The sequence below is a fragment of the Nuphar pumila genome, chromosome 9 (assembly GCF_984573655.1).
Source record: "Nuphar pumila chromosome 9, dmNupPumi1.hap1.1, whole genome shotgun sequence".
NCBI classification, from domain to species: Eukaryota; Viridiplantae; Streptophyta; class Magnoliopsida; order Nymphaeales; family Nymphaeaceae; genus Nuphar; species Nuphar pumila.
In genome coordinates this window covers 102,718,649-102,737,403 of record NC_143257.1, presented here as the reverse complement: position 1 = coordinate 102,737,403, position 18,755 = coordinate 102,718,649, and the positions used below count along the sequence as shown (strand labels likewise).

General features: G+C 35.9%; 1 protein-coding gene across 2 annotated transcripts in view; it reads right to left on the bottom strand.

Annotated features, from left to right (window-relative positions):
* LOC149828770 (ninja-family protein 4-like) overlaps positions 1-14,318 on the bottom strand; it is a 78,336-nt gene extending 64,018 nt beyond the window's left edge. For both annotated transcript variants that reach the window (XM_090017716.1, XM_090017717.1), the window contains exon 1: positions 14,105-14,318. The gene's annotated coding sequence lies outside the window, so the exon portion shown is untranslated. The remainder of the gene's footprint in view (positions 1-14,104) is intronic.
* Between the last annotated feature and the right edge of the window lie 4,437 nt (positions 14,319-18,755).

Below are 18,755 nucleotides of genomic sequence, written 5' to 3'. Positions count from 1 at the left end.
CAAAGAGCTGGACTTGACTTTTTCTCTTTTCTTTCTTTTTCTTTTTCTTTTTCTCTTTCTTTTTCAAGGCTCTCTTTTTCAAATCACGAATAGAATATTTTTCTCTTTGTAAGCTCACACGTCTATTTCATTCCTCTTCTTTGAATAGTTTATGTGTGTGTGTTTATATAGCTCATAAAAAGTAGTCGTTACATTTTGGAATTGTAACTTTTTGAAATATGAAATGTTATGTCTTTTCAAAAATATCTTTTAGAGAAGATCGAGAATGCCTTTTTCTAGAAGAGTAAGATAGAGGGTACACTAGTCGTTGTAGTGTTTTAGGTAATACATATTTTATGTAAGAAAGTCTATTTCTTACAATAGTACATTTGAACGTTGGGTTGTAGTTTTGTTTTTATTCTAATTAATGATGAGGTACATTAGTACTTCTTTACTTTAAATGAGTGTAAGTACTATGAGTGCTTTGAGATATTTATCTGTACATAGTCATGTCAAGTATGTTCTTTATGTAGTGTATTTTAAAGTCTCCAGAGAGAATGAGGATCCAAAAAGAAGGTCGACATTCTTTGGGAAGGATATTTAGAAGGGATTTGTTACAGAAGGTATTTAATGCTTTGTAAAGAGAATGATGACTTCAAGTAAGTCGACATTCTATAGTTATGAGAAAAAGTAACTAGAGTCCTTTAAAAACATATTTTATTTGTTTTTCTTTTGTGTAGCCGATTTATGTTTTTGTCTTCTTCTTGTATTAAGAAATATTTTAAAGAAGATATCTTAAGTCTTTTCAAAAACATATTTTATTTGTTTTTCTTATGTAGCCGATTTTATGTTGTCTTGTATATAGTGTAAGGTATAATGACAAAAGGTCTTTTTCATAAAAGGTTGTAAGAAGGTACAATTATTATATGACAAAATATCTTTTTCATAAAAGGTTGTAAGAAGGTACAATTATTATATGACAAAATATCTTTTTCATAAAAGGTTGTAAGAAGGTACACTTGTTGGTTTTCAAAAAAAAGAACCTTTTTGAAACTATCGTATACTTTTGTGATATAGTATGTATGAATGAGTATGTAATATGCAATATGCAAGTTCCTGAAGGTTCTGTTACATATGACTCTAAAGAAGAAAAAATCTTCATTTTGAGGTAGCCGATATCTTCATTTGAACTTTAGGAAAGCATGGCTCATCAAGCTTTTTCTTCAAGGAGTATGATTGCACCATAGTTGTACTTGAACAGGAAGTCTCCATCCTTATTGGGTGAGATATCCTTGCATCAAATACTCGTTAGATGTAAGGCAAAACATATTCAGTCATAATATAACATTATTTCAAGAGAACATGTTATCATATCATACAAAATCAAATAAGACAGTGTATCATATTATGTGACATCAAAACCGAATTTCTCAACATTCTCCCCCTTTTTGATGATGACAAAATATGCTCCCCCTGTCCAAAAGACATTATGCATAGAAATAATAATATGATAAAAATGTGAAATAATGTTTTTCCAATAATGGAGGCAGGTTTTCTCCCCCTTTGTCAGGGACAAAAAGGAGGGATCAGAGTAAAAAAGTTATTACAGACTAAAAAAAATGCGTCTAGCTCGAAGGTGGAGAAGGTGAAGTTGTCCGGTTGGCACGATTCCGCTTGCGAGTCTGCTGCAACAGGGCTTGATTACGAAGGATTCGATCTTGAGTTTGCTCGATATCCATCATAGCAGAAAAGTAATTGAAGGAGGACAGTGGATCTGCTTCATCAGAGCCGGGCATGTGCAGGGACCTTAGATTGAAGGTGGTAGCATCGAGGACGTGAGAGGGTCGGAGGATGACTTCGTTGTGAAGTGGTACTTGGAAGTGTTTGAGAATGGGAGTTATAAAACACCCAAAAAGAAGAGGCTCAAATTTCTGATAACGAATAAAAAGGTCGAAAATAATGGATGACCAATTTATCGAAAGAGAAGAAAGGATTGCGTAGATAAGAAGAGAGATTTTTCGAGGAACTAATCCCTGGCGGGGATGCTTGGGATAGAGGTTGTGGAGAAGAATCTGGGCAAGTAGCTGAGCTTGAGGTTGGAGATTCCTCATGTGCCACGGAAGTTGGTAGCAGTTGGTGCAAAGAAGTATTTTTCGAAGTACCGATCGGTCGATTGGTACTATGGCGTTAAGGTCGGTACCGGTGGAAGGTAGATTTAGAATTCTACCTAGGTCGGAAGCATTGAAAATCATCAGCTGTCCTCGGACTTTGCTGGTGATTGAGGTTTGTTCATGATCAGAAGAGAAGTTGGTATAAAACAGTCGAACTAGTTCAGGATAATAGGCGGCTGGGGATGAAGATCCTATGAGAGGTTTGAGTTCGGGGAGATAGGTGTCTAAGTCGAAGAACATGAAGTCGTCAAAGTTGATCAATTTTCCTTCATGAATGGGGCGAGAGCAGAGTGAGGTGTAGGTGTGAAACAAATCAGGATACCTTAGATCGGCGGAGGTGATCACATTGGTAGAAGAGGAAGTCATTTTCGAGTATCTTGAAAATAAAGGACTAGGAGAGAAAGGAGCAAGAATCGAGAGAAAATTTGTATAAGGATAGAAAAGATCGAATGGAATGGTAAGAGATGAACCAATTGATTAAATAGAAGGAAGAAAATAATTGTTGATATGAAATGAGGAAATGCGTGAGTTGTAAAATAAGAGACTCGTGAATGACAAATCAAATCAATTTTGGAAGAAAGTGTATTATATTAGCATAGATATTAAGAAGGACATAGTTTCGAAATAATTTTTCTATATATATGTAACAAATTTACTATGGGCAATCCTGTTGGATAGTGAGAAGAGTCATGAATTGAGTATGGAGTGTCATATTAAACGTAAGAGAAAGAATGATTCAAGAGTTTTTAAAGTGTTTCGTGAAGATCATGAGGAATAGAGAGTGAATAATGGCCTAATAAGAACAAACAACTTTTTCAAGAATTTACTTTATGTGAAAGCTTTCCAAAATCGTGAAGAGGGAGTTTGGAATAGGACAAACATGAGAGTATGAGGAAATGCAATGATTTCTTATTTAAGAAGTGTATATTTTGATATACGTGAAAGGAGTGTGAATAGATATAAAGGAGGGTGATACGGATATGTAAAAGAAATGAGAGTGGTCATAAAGGACACCAATCACTTGAAGTTGGATAGAAATTGTATGACAAAAGGTGGAGTGAAGGACAAGGTTTTAATGAATCTCGATTGGAGAGAGATATAAAATATATGAGAGAGTCATGGTCACGGATGAAAAGGAACTTCGTATAATGTAGAGAGAGAGATAAAATGGTGATACAAAACGTACAAGTTTTTGAAAAGAGAATTTTACAGTACTTTTTCGTAAAAGATGTAAACCATGAAGAGATGATAATAGATTGTTCTTAGGCTATGATATAATAGATGATATAGTAAAAATTTATGTGAAATATAATAACTTAAAAGGTGGTACGAGAGGATAATCATTTGAATTTTTCATGAAGGGCATTAATGTCTTAGTGAAGTGTTGATAAGAGGAAAAGAAGACATGATAAAAATAGAGTGTACATACTATAGGATATAACAAATGATATAGTAACATTTATACGAAAAAAAAAAACATAGCAACTAGATCTTTAGAAGAAGAAGGTAAAAAGAACCACAAAAAAAAATCATTCGATTTTGACTAAAAATTGAAAAGTAAGATTTCTCATAAAATAATATGTTATCATGTTGAAGGTGAATCAACTTATCGTAAGAGAAGTTTTCACAAAAGGACAACAAATAATAAAGGAGATATGAGATGAGTGATGTGAACAATGTCATGATAGCTTTGAATATAATTAGTTCTTATGGATATGAGTGAAAGGAGATAGGACAAGGAATCATTATGGATGTGTACTTGAAAGATGACAAGTTGAAAGACATAAAGAATGTGTCTTATAAGAGTTTAGAGTATACGTGAATATGGAAACCTAGTTTGACTAACAAAAATCGATAAGAAGAAAAAGACTTTTAAAATAAGATTTTAACAAAACTTATAAGAAGTATTATATTAAGTGTGATTAATTTATAAGTCACTTAGTTTACATATTCCTAGTTCTCTTCTAATTCGTGTGAAGTCTTCATGTCTTAATGGTTTAGTGAATATGTCTGCTAACTGTTGATTAGTGGGTATGAATTCTAGTTTAATTATGTTGTTTAAGACTTGTTCTCTTAAGAAGTGGTGTCTTATTTGAATGTGCTTAGTTCGTGAGTGTAAAATAGGATTCTTAGATAGGTTTATAGCACTTGTATTATCACAAAAAATAGTTGTGTTTTCAAAATTTAAATCAAAATCTTTTAATGTTTGTTTCATCCAGATAACTTGAGTACAAGCTAGGCTAGCAGCAATGTATTCGGCTTCAGTAGTTGATAATGATACACAATTCTGTTTCTTACTGAACCATGATACCAGTGAGTGCCCTAGCATGTGACATGTTCCACTTGTGCTTTTTCTGTCAGATTTACTTCCAGCAAAGTCAGCATCACTGTATGAGATTAGATCAAATGTAGAGGATTTTGAATAGAATAATCCAAAATCAACTGTGTCTTTTAAATATCTCATTATTCTTTTTACAGCTTTAAGATGTGATTCTTTTGGGTTTGACTGGAATCTAGCACACAAGCAAACACTAAACATTATATCTGGACGGCTAGCAGTTAAATAAAGAAGTGATCCTATCATACCTCGGTATACCTTTGTATCAACAGTCTTACCATCTTCATCTTTGTCCAACACAGTAGTAGTGCTCATAGGAGTGGATTTTGAAGCAGTTGAGTTCATGTTGAACCTCTTCAGAAGTTCATGAGCATACTTAGATTGGTTGATGAAAACTCCATCCTTGGTTTGCTTAATATGCAGTCCAAGAAAGTAGGTGAGTTCTCCCATCATACTCATTTCGAATTCCTTCTGCATGGACTTAGAAAAATCTTCACAGAGAGTGCTGTTAGAAGATTCAAAGATGATGTCGTCGACATAGATTTGAACAATTAGGGTATGATTATCCACTACTTTGACAAATAGTGTAGAATCTGCTTTGCCAACAGAAAAACCAGTTTTTAATAAAAAAGTTTTAAGTCTTTCGTACCAAGCACGAGGTGCTTGTTTCAAACCATACAAAGCACGTTTGAGTTTAAAAACATGATCTGGGTATTGTTCATTTTCAAATCCTGGAGGTTGTTTTACATAGACTTCTTCATTTATAAAACCATTTAAGAAAGCACTTTTAACATCCATTTGAAATAATTTGAAATCCATATAGCTTGCATATGCTAAGAGCATTCTAATAGATTCAAGTCTAGCAACAGGAGCAAATGTTTCATCAAAGTCAATACCTTCCTCCTGGTTGTATCCTTGAGCTACTAGTCTGGCCTTGTTTCTTATAACATTACCTGTTTCGTCTAGCTTGTTTCTGAAGATCCATCTTGTCCCAATGATTGGATGATCCTTTGGTCTCGGCACAAGATCCCAAACGTCATTTCTTTGGAATTGATTCAGTTCTTCAGTCATGGCTAGCATCCAGAACTCATCAATGATGGCTTCATCAATCTTCTTTGGTTCAAGTTGAGAAATGAATGCCATGTTTGCAATCCGTTCTAGCTGAGCTCTAGTTTGAACCCCCTTTGTTAGTTCTCCCAAAATCTGCTTTTGAGGATGATCTTTGATATCGACAAAGGTTCTTTGGTGATCATCTTCATTAGACTTAGCTGTGTTATCTAAAAATAAATCTGTACTTTCAACATCATCATTAGTTTGTATATGAACAGATTGATCAATAGATTCACAAAAACTAACATGCATAGATTCTTCAATAGTATTATGACACTTATTGAAAACTCTGTATGCTTTACTATGACTTGAATATCCTAAGAATATGCCTTCAACAGATTTAGCATCAAACTTATCCAGGCTATCTTTTGTGTTTAGGATAAAGCATTTACATCCAAAGACTTTGAAGTAGTCTATTCTTGGAGTTCTGTCATAGAATAGTTCATAGGGAGTTTTATTTAATAAGGGTCTAATGAGAACTCTATTTGTTATATAGCATGCAGTATTAACAGCTTCTGCCCAAAAAGATTTTACAAGATTATTTTGTTGGAGCATAGTCCTGGCAGATTCCTGAAGGGTTCTATTCTTTCTTTCTACTACACCATTTTGAGGTGCAGCTCTAGGGAAGGCAAAGTTATGAGAAATACCATGCAAGTTAAAAAAAATTTCAAAGAGTTCATTTTCAAATTCTCCTCCATGGTCACTACGGATTTTAACAATAGAACATGATTTTTCATTTTGTAATTTTTTACATAAGATTTCAAACTTACAAAACGTGTCACTTTTGTTTTTCAAAAATATTACCCAAGTAAATCTTGAGTAATCATCTACAATGACAAAAACATATCTATTATGATTAAGGCTAGCTACCCTAGAAGGACCAAAAAGGTCCAGGTGGAGAAGCTCTAAAGGTCTTTTACTTGAGATGACATTTTTTTATTTGAAAGGAGATTTTGACAATTTTCCTAATTGACATGCATCACAAAAATAATCCTTTTTAAAAGATATGTTGGGTAACCCACGTACTAATTTATTTTTAGCTAGTTTGGACATGTATTTTGAATTGACATGGCCCATTCTCATGTGCCATAGATGTTGAGTGTCATTATTAGCTATAAGACAATGTTCTGTGATGTTTTCTAGGTATAGTTCGTATATATTATTCTTTCTTATACCTTTTAAGATGATGTTTTCATTTGTGTCAGCTATGAGGCATGCATCATGATTAAAGCTAACATTATAACCTGTGTCACACATTTGACTGATACTTAGTAGGTTATGTTTTAAGCCTTTAACAAGGAGAACATCTTTGATAAGAGGTTTGTCTATGTTACCAATATTTCCAATACCAATTATCAAACCTTTGTTGTTATCTCCAAAGGTGACGGTTCCTCCTTCTTTATGATGAAGAACAGCAAAAAGGTCTGGATGTCCTGTCATGTGCTTTGAACATCCACTATCTAGTATCCATCTGTTCTTCTTTGGAGCCTGCAAAACATTAAGTAAATCTTCTTTTTGGTACCCAATCGGGTCCTTTTTTGTTAGACTTTGGAACCCATATCCATTTGGATTTGGGTTTGTCTATCTCTTTAGAGGAGTTAAAAAGATTATCAATATAATACTCCTTATTTGGTTCAGATGAACTTTTCACAAATGTGGTCTTTTGATTTATACAAGAAGGTTTTTTGAAATGAGAATAGCCAATCCCATTCTTGTAAAAGGAGACCTTCTGAGAGGTTAAGAGTTTATCCAAGTTCTCTTTACCTTTAGTAAACTTGAAAACCGTTTTCATGAGGTTCTCAGTTTTACTTTTTAGCTCTGAAATTTCTACTTGCATATCTTTAGTTTTGGAGCTAGTAGAAGAAATTTCAGATATAAGCAAAAGATTTTTCTTTTTCAACTCAGAATTTTCACTGCTGAGCTTTTCATTCTTTTGAGAAAGCTCTAAATTTTCAGATTTTAAAGCTTTATTTTTGAAACTCAATTTTCTAGATTCTTCAAATAGTTCTTGAAAAGCATCTAGAAGTTCTTCAAAGGAAAAATCAGAGATTTCACTTACCGAACTTTCGTTTGCCATGAAGCACATATTTGCAGTTTCGGCTTCATCATCACTTGACTCTTCACTAGTGGATGGTTCTGAATCATCCCATTGAGCATGCAGAGCCTTTTTCTTGAAGAACATCTTCTTTGGTTCCTCAGTCTTGGACTTTCTTTTGAGAAGGGGACAGTCACGTTTTAAGTGCCCTGGCTTATTACACTGAAAGCACATGGGATCTTCTTTAAGATCTTTTCTTTCCTTGTGCCTATTTGGAAGTCGGTTCCTTCTCATGAAGCGCTGGAATTTTCTGGTAAGCAGCGCAATTTCTGATTCTTTATCTGAGTCTTCATTCTCAGATAGGGCTGGGAAAGCTAGAGTTTTCTTTACTGGTTGCTCTTCTTCCCTTCTTTCTTTCATGTGGACTTCATAGGCCATAAGATTGCCTATTAAGTCGTCCAATGTAAGCTTAGATAAATCTTGAGCTTCTTCAATAGCAGTGGTCTTTCTCTCCCAATCAGTTGTGAGAGATCTCAAGATTTTCTTCACCTTTTCAGTCTGGGAATATGTTACACCCAGAGATTTGAGATCGTTGGTGATGTTGGTGAATCTGGTAAACATCTCTGTGATGAGTTCATCTTTGTTCATTTTGAACAACTCATATTTTCTAACAAGAGATGATATTTTGGCTTCTTTAACTTTGTTGGTTCCTTCATGAATCACCTCCAAAGAATGCCAAATGTCATATGCAGATTCACATATAGATATTCTGTTGAATTCATTTTGATCAATGGCACAATATAAGGCATTCATAGCCTTTGCATTTAAGTTTGCCATTTTCTTTTCTTCATCAGACCATAAGTTATAGTCTGCGGATGGAGATGTGTATGGATGCTCAACAATTTTCCATACAGCAAAGTCTATGGATTTGAGAAAGATAGCCATTCTGCACTTCCAATATCCATAGTTGGAGCCATTGAAGAAGGGAGGACGAGATGCGTGTTGACCTTCAATATCACGAGCATAAGAGGTAGATGCCATTTGTGCTGGGAGACTTGTTACGTCGAAACCAGCAAACCTGCTCTGATACCAAATGAAATTCCACTAGAGGGGGGGTGAATAGTGAAATATGATTATGATCGATAAAATAAAATAATTAAGCAATAAGGCACAACACATAAAACACAGAAGTTATACTGGTTCGGTCAATATCCAGACCTACATCCAGTCCCCAAGCAAACCACTTGAGATTCCACTATAACATCCGAGTTACCGGATAAATAGTACAACACCCTCTTCCCAAGAGGTCTTCTTCTCTCAACAGAGAAGGGGCACACCCTCTTCCCAAGAGGTCTTCTTCTCTCAACAGAGAAGGGCAACACCCTCTTTCACAGAGGTCTACTTCTTTAAACAAAGAAGGAATACAGTGAATAACAGAGTTACAATACTTCCTATAGAACCTTCAGAATGATATGAATGCACGAATGAAGGATTCTAAGAATGTTCTGTTTTGTCACTCAGAGGATACTCTTTGTCAAAGAGCTGGACTTGACTTTTTCTCTTTTCTTTCTTTTTCTTTTTCTTTTTCTCTTTCTTTTTCAAGGCTCTCTTTTTCAAATCACGAATAGAATATTTTTCTCTTTGTAAGCTCACACGTCTATTTCATTCCTCTTCTTTGAATAGTTTATGTGTGTGTGTTTATATAGCTCATAAAAAGTAGTCGTTACATTTTGGAATTGTAACTTTTTGAAATATGAAATGTTATGTCTTTTCAAAAATATCTTTTAGAGAAGATCGAGAATGCCTTTTTCTAGAAGAGTAAGATAGAGGGTACACTAGTCGTTGTAGTGTTTTAGGTAATACATATTTTATGTAAGAAAGTCTATTTCTTACAATAGTACATTTGAACGTTGGGTTGTAGTTTTGTTTTTATTCTAATTAATGATGAGGTACATTAGTACTTCTTTACTTTAAATGAGTGTAAGTACTATGAGTGCTTTGAGATATTTATCTGTACATAGTCATGTCAAGTATGTTCTTTATGTAGTGTATTTTAAAGTCTCCAGAGAGAATGAGGATCCAAAAAGAAGGTCGACATTCTTTGGGAAGGATATTTAGAAGGGATTTGTTACAGAAGGTATTTAATGCTTTGTAAAGAGAATGATGACTTCAAGTAAGTCGACATTCTATAGTTATGAGAAAAAGTAACTAGAGTCCTTTAAAAACATATTTTATTTGTTTTTCTTTTGTGTAGCCGATTTATGTTTTTGTCTTCTTCTTGTATTAAGAAATATTTTAAAGAAGATATCTTAAGTCTTTTCAAAAACATATTTTATTTGTTTTTCTTATGTAGCCGATTTTATGTTGTCTTGTATATAGTGTAAGGTATAATGACAAAAGGTCTTTTTCATAAAAGGTTGTAAGAAGGTACAATTATTATATGACAAAATATCTTTTTCATAAAAGGTTGTAAGAAGGTACACTTGTTGGTTTTCAAAAAAAAGAACCTTTTTGAAACTATCGTATACTTTTGTGATATAGTATGTATGAATGAGTATGTAATATGCAATATGCAAGTTCCTGAAGGTTCTGTTACATATGACTCTAAAGAAGAAAAAATCTTCATTTTGAGGTAGCCGATATCTTCATTTGAACTTTAGGAAAGCATGGCTCATCAAGCTTTTTCTTCAAGGAGTATGATTGCACCATAGTTGTACTTGAACAGGAAGTCTCCATCCTTATTGGGTGAGATATCCTTGCATCAAATACTCGTTAGATGTAAGGCAAAACATATTCAGTCATAATATAACATTATTTCAAGAGAACATGTTATCATATCATACAAAATCAAATAAGACAGTGTATCATATTATGTGACATCAAAACCGAATTTCTCAACAATATCTTCTCCTTGAAGAGCAACTTCCTTTTCATTCTCAATTTTGGTAAGAATGAGTTTAAGCTCTCTTTCGGTATCATCAACCAAACCCCATAGACCCCTTTCCCATATTTTGTGCTTCACTATGGATGCCCACATTACATAGTTCGTATCATTGAATCGCACGGGAATGGAGACGATTACTTCTCTTTCATTCTCTGTGTCTTTACAATAAGGAGAAGAGAGAGAGAGAATGGAAGATAATTCAAGATTTGTTTGAGAGGCTCTTTGATAGTGTGCTTCCCGATGCAACGATCCACAATCCGATGCTTCACCAAGCTCACGATCCAGCTCTTGATATTTATCCGAATAATACTTCAAGAGCTCCTCTTAATATTATCTGAATAATACTTCAAGAGCACCAAAGCTCTGATACCATGTAATGAAATGGATTAAATCCAAAGATACGTCACTTATAAACTTGGAAGAACACATTTCAATTAAGAAAAACACTTGATTGAATAAGCCACACCACCCTCACAAGGGTCAAAATATTCTTGTTATTACATAGAAAAAAAACTCTCTTAAGAGATAAGAATACAAAGGCCTTAAGGGCCTATTTATAATACAAGAGGCCACAAAGGGAGCAACTCCAACAGCTAGTTGGAGCTGCCCCGTCGTTGCAAAAAAGAGTACAACAAATAAATAAAAGGAAAAATAAAAAAAGGTAAAAAGGTGGTCAGCCCCTAATGGGCTGATGCCTATTATAGTGAAATGACCAAAATACCCCTAATGGGTATTTTAGTTTACATAAAAATATATATACTAATATATATATATATAGTAGGGGGGATCTAGCATTAGATTTTGGACAGATCCTTGGGCCGGTGCACCTCTTATCTCCTATCTTGATTTTGATGAGAGATCAAAGCTCCGTAGATATAAATCTTTGACGCTAAAAGAAGGGTTATGTATGTTCTAGACATCTGGTCCTCCTTTCACTTCTCTTAATAATGTTTGGAACAATGTGTGTTTAGTTTTGCTTTTGGATGGCCGAGAAACTATATTGTGGAATGGACGCTTGAATGGAGATGAGGTCTCCCGTAGGACTATTTGGAATTCAGTTCGGAAGGATGGTGTTCATCAATATTGGTATAGTCTTGTGTGGCGCAAGGGAGTGTTGTCTAGAGCTTGCTGGGTGGTAAATTTGGCTTGTTATAATAGGTACCTAGGATAGGCTGAAGCGGTTTGGGTTGATTTTTCCTTATCATTGCTTCTTGTGTTGTAAGGCGGAGGAAGATCACCATCACCTTTTTTTCTTGTCATGTCTCACAAGCCGTGTGGCATTTTATTTGTGGCAAGTTTGGTAAGTGGCGTATTCCACACTCCAACATTATTGCAGAGCTTCTATGGTGAGCATCAATCAAGGTTGAGCAGGTTTGGGTTCAGAAGTGCTGGGGTCTGATTTTTCATGTTTTTTGTGGAAACTATGGTCCATTCAAAATAGCATACTTCATGAGGACAAAGTGTATTTGAAGGACCAGATCGTTTGATCTGTGTAGCATGCTTGTGCTGAGTGTTTTTCGGCTGCATGCCAATGGTGAAAATATTTGCAGCAGGTGGACCTATTGGCCAACCCCCTCTTCAGGCTGATTCGAGATGCATTGTCCTCGGTGTTGCTTCTTATGTTTATGGGTCATTCTTTCTGGTCACTTATGCTGTCTATTCTTCCCAAAAGATGCTACTTATTGGTGGATTCAAGAAGCTTAGGAATGCTGGAATCCCGGAATCGGAGTGTATGCAGGTCTTCATGGACGGTTGTCATCAGGGTACCAGCATCATTGTCTCGGTCAGCAACAAGAGATGGTGTTCATCTCTCTCAGCGGCTCTTGAAGGGCATAGGAAGCAGCAGCATCTTAGTCTTTTCACGTCTTATTTTGATGTTAGAAGGGCTCATTGTAGAGGACCCTCATTGGCCATGTGCCATGTTTTTCTCTTGTTATGTAGTCATGAGCCATTGTACTGAAAAGAGAAACCTCTGGATTGGCTCCCAGCAGGGATGATTGTTTGTAATTTCTTTTTATCTTCTCAATAGATTCAGGAGTGATGTCTCCAGTGTTTCCTCTAAAAACAAACGAGTTGAAATCCCTCCTGCCAATATATTCACTATCCAAGTGCAACCATCAATCAAAGCTATTGCCTGAGTAATAAGAGGATACTGTCATTTAATACCATGTCATTTGTTGTTATATTTTCGTTTTTTACTGAACAAACATATGATCAGAGAAATCAACAGTTAACCTACTTCGATACATTCATTTTAACTTCTCCATCCTAAGAGACCAACATCCACCACATGACAACAACAGCATCAAGTTCTCATACCAAAATTGCAAATATCAATAAGAATATGATCTTCAGATGCTTGAATTACTCCAAAATTTGATGAGTCATCAACAATTTTGGCTCAATTTTTAATCATTACGACCAATCAGGAGACAGAACTGTTCAGTACTTATCGGACCTCATATTCCACAGTCATGATGTCTCTAAGAAACTTCCTCAGTTCCTTTATTTGGGAAAGGATTCTACCATATCCTTACATTTCATGAACAGAGTGAAGCGCGCAATGAGAATGAATAATCCTTAACATTTATTTGCCACGGGCTGCATTTCTTTCATGTTAGACGCATTGATTGCCAAGCTTGCTAAGATGTAAATTCACAATAAAGATCCTCCAAACTGTTTTTTCCCTATATCAAAAGTTTCTCTAAAAAATGGTTCAGCCATCAAGCACTCAACATCCTCTAAAAATTGGTTCAGCCATCAACTACTCAACATCCACCGGCAGCCCCACCTTCCCGTGTCTGAGGGTTAGATTGTAGTTCATCGCTAACTGGCACATGAGAATTACCGTCTCTCCATCCCCCATCATAGTTTCTAAGCAATCCTGCTATCAGTAAAATCACTACTACTAAAACCAGCAAAGAAATACATATCATTCAAAAAATTTATCAGTTGACATACCAAACACGAAAGCATGTAAAAATCGTCTACCACCATCTAATCATACAAACCAACCACACAAACACGTGATTTTTTTTCATCAAACATATTAAATACCCAAACATTAAGGAGATGAGGAATAGCAAGAGCTTTTTCAAAAAACGGGCAGAGAAATTCAAACATAAACTTCGCCAGAAAACATAAACCACAAACCTTTCTGGAACTTCCCCACAAAATTTTGCAAAACATAAACAAAAAATCAACTAATAAAGATCGTACCAGAGTAAGATTCGAGTAGAAAATCCGATTCGAAAACCTAAACTTACAACCCTCAAACTCAACTACCATCTCGTCCGTCCACCGAATTTCCAATTGTTAGAGAGATTAACACGAATGCGTAAGGGGATTTAAAAAAAAAAAAGACAACAGAAATCCACACATAAATGCACAAAAACCACCACTAATTTATCCTCCCTTGCATCTCACAAAAAATCAATGACAAAAAATCACGAAAAAGAACGAATTTTTATAGCAAGAGAGTACATAAAGAGGCAAGAAACTGGATGAAAAAAGAGAGGGAAAAAAACCCGATATCGCAACGAATCCCTTCACAATCTCATCTCAGTCTCCATCTTCTTCCATTTGATCACATATCAAATCCCTCAGATCGCACTCCCCGTTGCCCCAATTCTATAGAGAGAGGATCACAGATTTCTGGTTTTGCCCTACAAGAGCTCACGCAGAGAATAAGAAGAAGAAAGAGATGAGGGGTTTCGATCCTGGGTCGATCGAAACGTGGATGGTGTGAATTTCGAGCTCCCCAAAAAGCAAATATTTTATTAAATTTTCTTTTGATTTTTTTTTCTTTTTTGTTTTTAGCATGTGACGCTCGTGCACACCTCTATAAATAGTGGGACGAGCTTGTGGACTCCGCGGGTCGCACGTGGGCTAGGTTTGGGGTCGGGCCTGAGTTTTTGGATCCAAAGGACCCAGTTTGGACCAAAAGGGTCTTGAGCTCTAGCTCCAGGGGGGACTAAGCTTGGCCACGTTGGCTTGTACTTGGCTGGTTGATGACACTCAAGCGGTTGGCGGTGCCGAGCTCAATTGGGATCCTGTTTGGTAAGTGGGAGTGGGCTGGCAGAGTCCGGACCCGGCCCATGCACGGCCTACTTGTTGTGGTCGTAGCACTGCAGTAGTATTTGCGTGCGGATGCACCTTCACCGTGATATTTTTTTGCCTCGATCAAGGTTTTGCGTTTAACTTGATATATGCCAAAACACAAAACATTAAACGCTTTGAAATGACCACGCCAAACAGTGGAGCCCACCCTAATACATTGATATCACCCTAAAATGTGAAAGGACAAAAATACGTGGTAACGAAGGACACGAAGAGGTGCAATCACATTGCATACGTGGTAACGAAGGACACGAAGAGGTGCAATCACATTGCATACCACATAAGTGTGTCCTGCTGCACCTCACTCCCTCCATCTCTCTGGGTACAGCCTGTCAGCTGTGGGACCCAATAGTGCGTTGGAGGACAGTCAGATCGGGTCTGTGGGCCCGACAGGGAGATAGAGGGCGATCGGGCACACTTTTGGTACAGTTTGTCAGCTATGGGCCCAATCGATAGTAGGATAGAGGGTGGTCAAATGTAGCAGCGCACTTTTGGTGTGAAATGCGACTGCACTTGATCTGCCCTCATTCTTGATGATGGGTTAGCTAGTGAGCGGTTCTTGCGGGCGGGAAGCAGGCTGGGCCCGTAGGGCGGGCATCTTCTACAACGCAAGCTGCATTGTTCGACACCACCCGAGAAGCAAAAGATTCGAGAGTCAAGGCGGAAAATACATGCATAGATAATGGTCTAAAGGGCCGACGACAGAAGATCGGGACGGAGCCGTATGATGCGGAACTCACTTTATCAACTCTAATGTTACCGGATCTGTCTTATGTGATTTGAAAAGCTTTCGAAGGAAGCTTCGCTCCCCATCATGCCTCCTTGGTAGAAGTTAACCAAGTTTACCCTTCGAGTGCACCTCTTGTCGTCGTTTCAGTAACTCATAGGTTTTCGCTCAGACTGGTTTCATCATTGGAAATGAACGAAGTGGTGGAACGTGCGGAACCGCATATTGGATCACTCCAGTGTGGCACGAAGCTGCTGCCGTCGAGTCGGCTCGTATGCCGCTAGTTATGCCCTGCTTGGTCCCCCCGACATGGTGGAGGTTTCGTAGCACGTCATGAGCATCGGGCAAAGTAGGGGCGGTTGAGCAACTCAAGCGAACTGCCCTACCTTCCACACGGGACAAAAGGGAGAAGATTGTGAAGGTGTCCTCGTTATCTCAATACCCTCAACAACGTTAGTGTCACGTAGTGGTTGTCCCTTTCATTAAGAGGGCAGCTCCACGCCTTTCTCTTATTAAGGGCACGTTTGGCATAAAGAATAATTTGTATTGGAAAAGAAAGTTTTGCCTATAAGAGAAGTTTTTCAAAAGAAAGTTTTTCGCTTGTTTATGAAGCATGAGTGTAAACATCCCAAATTTTCACCCCCATTCACAAACACCTACCTCCTACCACTCGGACTCATTCTCTAAACCCTTCAGGGAGCTAGTTGGTTGATATCTAAGCCAGGGTCATTCAGAGCCTAAATTCTACTTCAAATTTGAATGTTTTGGATTTCAATCTCCTGTCGAGCTCAATTTCAATCACCAATCCTTGCTTCTGCCAAACGTCTAGGACTTCAAATCCCTTAGCCAAGGTTTGCCTTTTGCATGTCATTTCGTATCATCTCGCATCATTGTATGTTATTGCATGACATTTCATTGCATTGCATGGCATTGCATGTCATTGCATCTCATTATCAAGATCCAACATTCATGTTTTCAAAATCTCTAATCCAGATTCAAAACCAAAATCTGTAAAAAGCAAAAAACTTTGTCTAACTGTCCTATGTCACCCCATAAAATTTGAGGAATTTCTATGGTAGGTTAATATCCGAAATTTAGTTTTCATTACGACAAATCTAGGGTTTTAGGCAAAAATCTTGATTTTTAAGGTTTAAGATTAATTTTCATATTAAAAAAATATCAAAAAAATATATTTTTGGATTCTATTCTATTCTATTTTTAGGGTTAATCTAGGTGTTCATGCCAAATTTGAGTGAATTCCAAACTCATTTGCCTTTTGTGTTAGTTAATTTTTAAAATTAAAGGTGAAACTCAGGCGAAATTCAATATTTTGTGATATTTTTGCATTTTTAGGGTTTTAATATGCATATCATCATTTAATATCATGTTATAGTTGATTTTCATATCATTTTCATTCATTTAAATTTCAAAGTTTGCATTTTTACAAAATTTATTTCAGAAAACTTTGATTTCAAGGCCATAGTCTTGCTATCAGGGGCATTTTGGTCATTTGACCTCAATTTTGAAATTCCAAACTTTGATTTGCTCATCTTCAATCATGTCATATCATATTATGTTTGATTTATTTTTATTTGGGTTTCAAAATCCCATTTTTAAAAAATATCTTTCTGAAAAAAACCCTGATTTCAAGGCCATAGTCTTGTTATTAGGGGCATTTTGATCATTTTGACCTTAATTTCGAATTTCTAAATATCATTTTTGTATTTCCAATCCAATTTTATCATTTATGTTTATATCAGGGAGGTATGAATTGGGTTTATATTTGAATAATATCCGATAATTTCTAATATTTTTGGATAAATCTCGATAAACCTACATTTTTGTGCTAACATGTTTTCTAGTTTTGCAGAAATATTCAAGAAGACTTTTATTTATTTATTTTATTTAATTCAATGTAATATCAAAATTGTAATATTTGGAATAAGATTTAGATTTTCTGCTTAGAATAGGACCACATTGCATATAGTTTAATTTCTGCAAATTTCAATACTTGATGTATCATTCATGCACATTTTCCCAAATCCACTATGGTTGACATGAATGACACGTGCACAAGCTCTTAGGAAGTTCACAAACTCGGTGGAATTCATATTTATGACCATAGTCAGAATACGAATGAAACTCAGATTTGTGATCGTCGTATTAGCCATATTCAGCCTACACTCTTAGGCTAACTTCAAAAATATACTGCATTTCTCAAAAATTTAAATGGATTTTCCCAATTCCTCAAAGAATTATCTTTCACATTCTTATTCATTCATTCAATTTGCATCATTTTCAAACTCATTTCCCAATTCCATTTCAGAGAAATTGATTTTCTTAGAACTTTCTAAGTCTTTCTCAGGATTTGATTTTCTCAAAAACTTTGAGTTTTCAAATGGCATTTCAAAGTATTTTCCAAGTTCAAATCATGATTTCCCAAGGTTTCCACATTCTTAATTTCATTTCCAAATCCCAAAATCAAATTTTCCAAAGTCCCTGAATTACTTATGAAATTGATTTTTCTCACAATTCTCAAATCTATTTTAGACATCGATTTCCTCAAGAATCCAAGTCTCAAAATTGATTTTCTCAAAGTCCAAGTTTTTCTGAGAATCCATTTTCCATCCAAAAGTCATTTTTCAATGAAATTCCTGATTTTTCCAGAATTGTCACTTTTCCCAAGTATTTTTAAGTGTTTTCCAAGCAAACATCATATTTATCAAAATATGCATTTTTCAAAATCTCATAACACAAGCCTGATTCTCTGTGCATTCTAGAAAAATAGAGCATGATTTAGATAATTAAACTTAGTCAAAGCACACATTTGATCCTTCATTCAATTACCTGTGGTAAAGGCGTCAGGAATGGTTGAACCTTGCACTGATAGGCAGATCCCATTTCACAGAATTTTCCCATAAATTTTCAAAATGGAGGCGAGTAATTTTCAAAACCATTTTCAAAAGTTTGGTTGAGTTTGACTCGCAGAACCATTTCTCTCTCTCGCAGAGGGAGGGAAAAAATTTGTGATGATAATAGGCTTGGCGACCGTGATAGAACTTGTCTTCGTCTAATCAACTCTGTGCTTTGACTTAGCTTAATTATCAAAATCATATTCTATGGAATGTCAGCTTTTACTTTCTGATATCACGTGAACCTAGGAGCCTAGACTTGAACCTAGCTGACATGGATTGCATGTAGACTAGGCATGGTTTGGTAGAACCATATTGAGGAAAAAAATTTTATGCTCACATAGACACAGGTCTAATGCAACACTCCTCAATCTAGGATTTGTATAAAAACAATGTTTGCTTCTTCAAAATTTTCAGAAA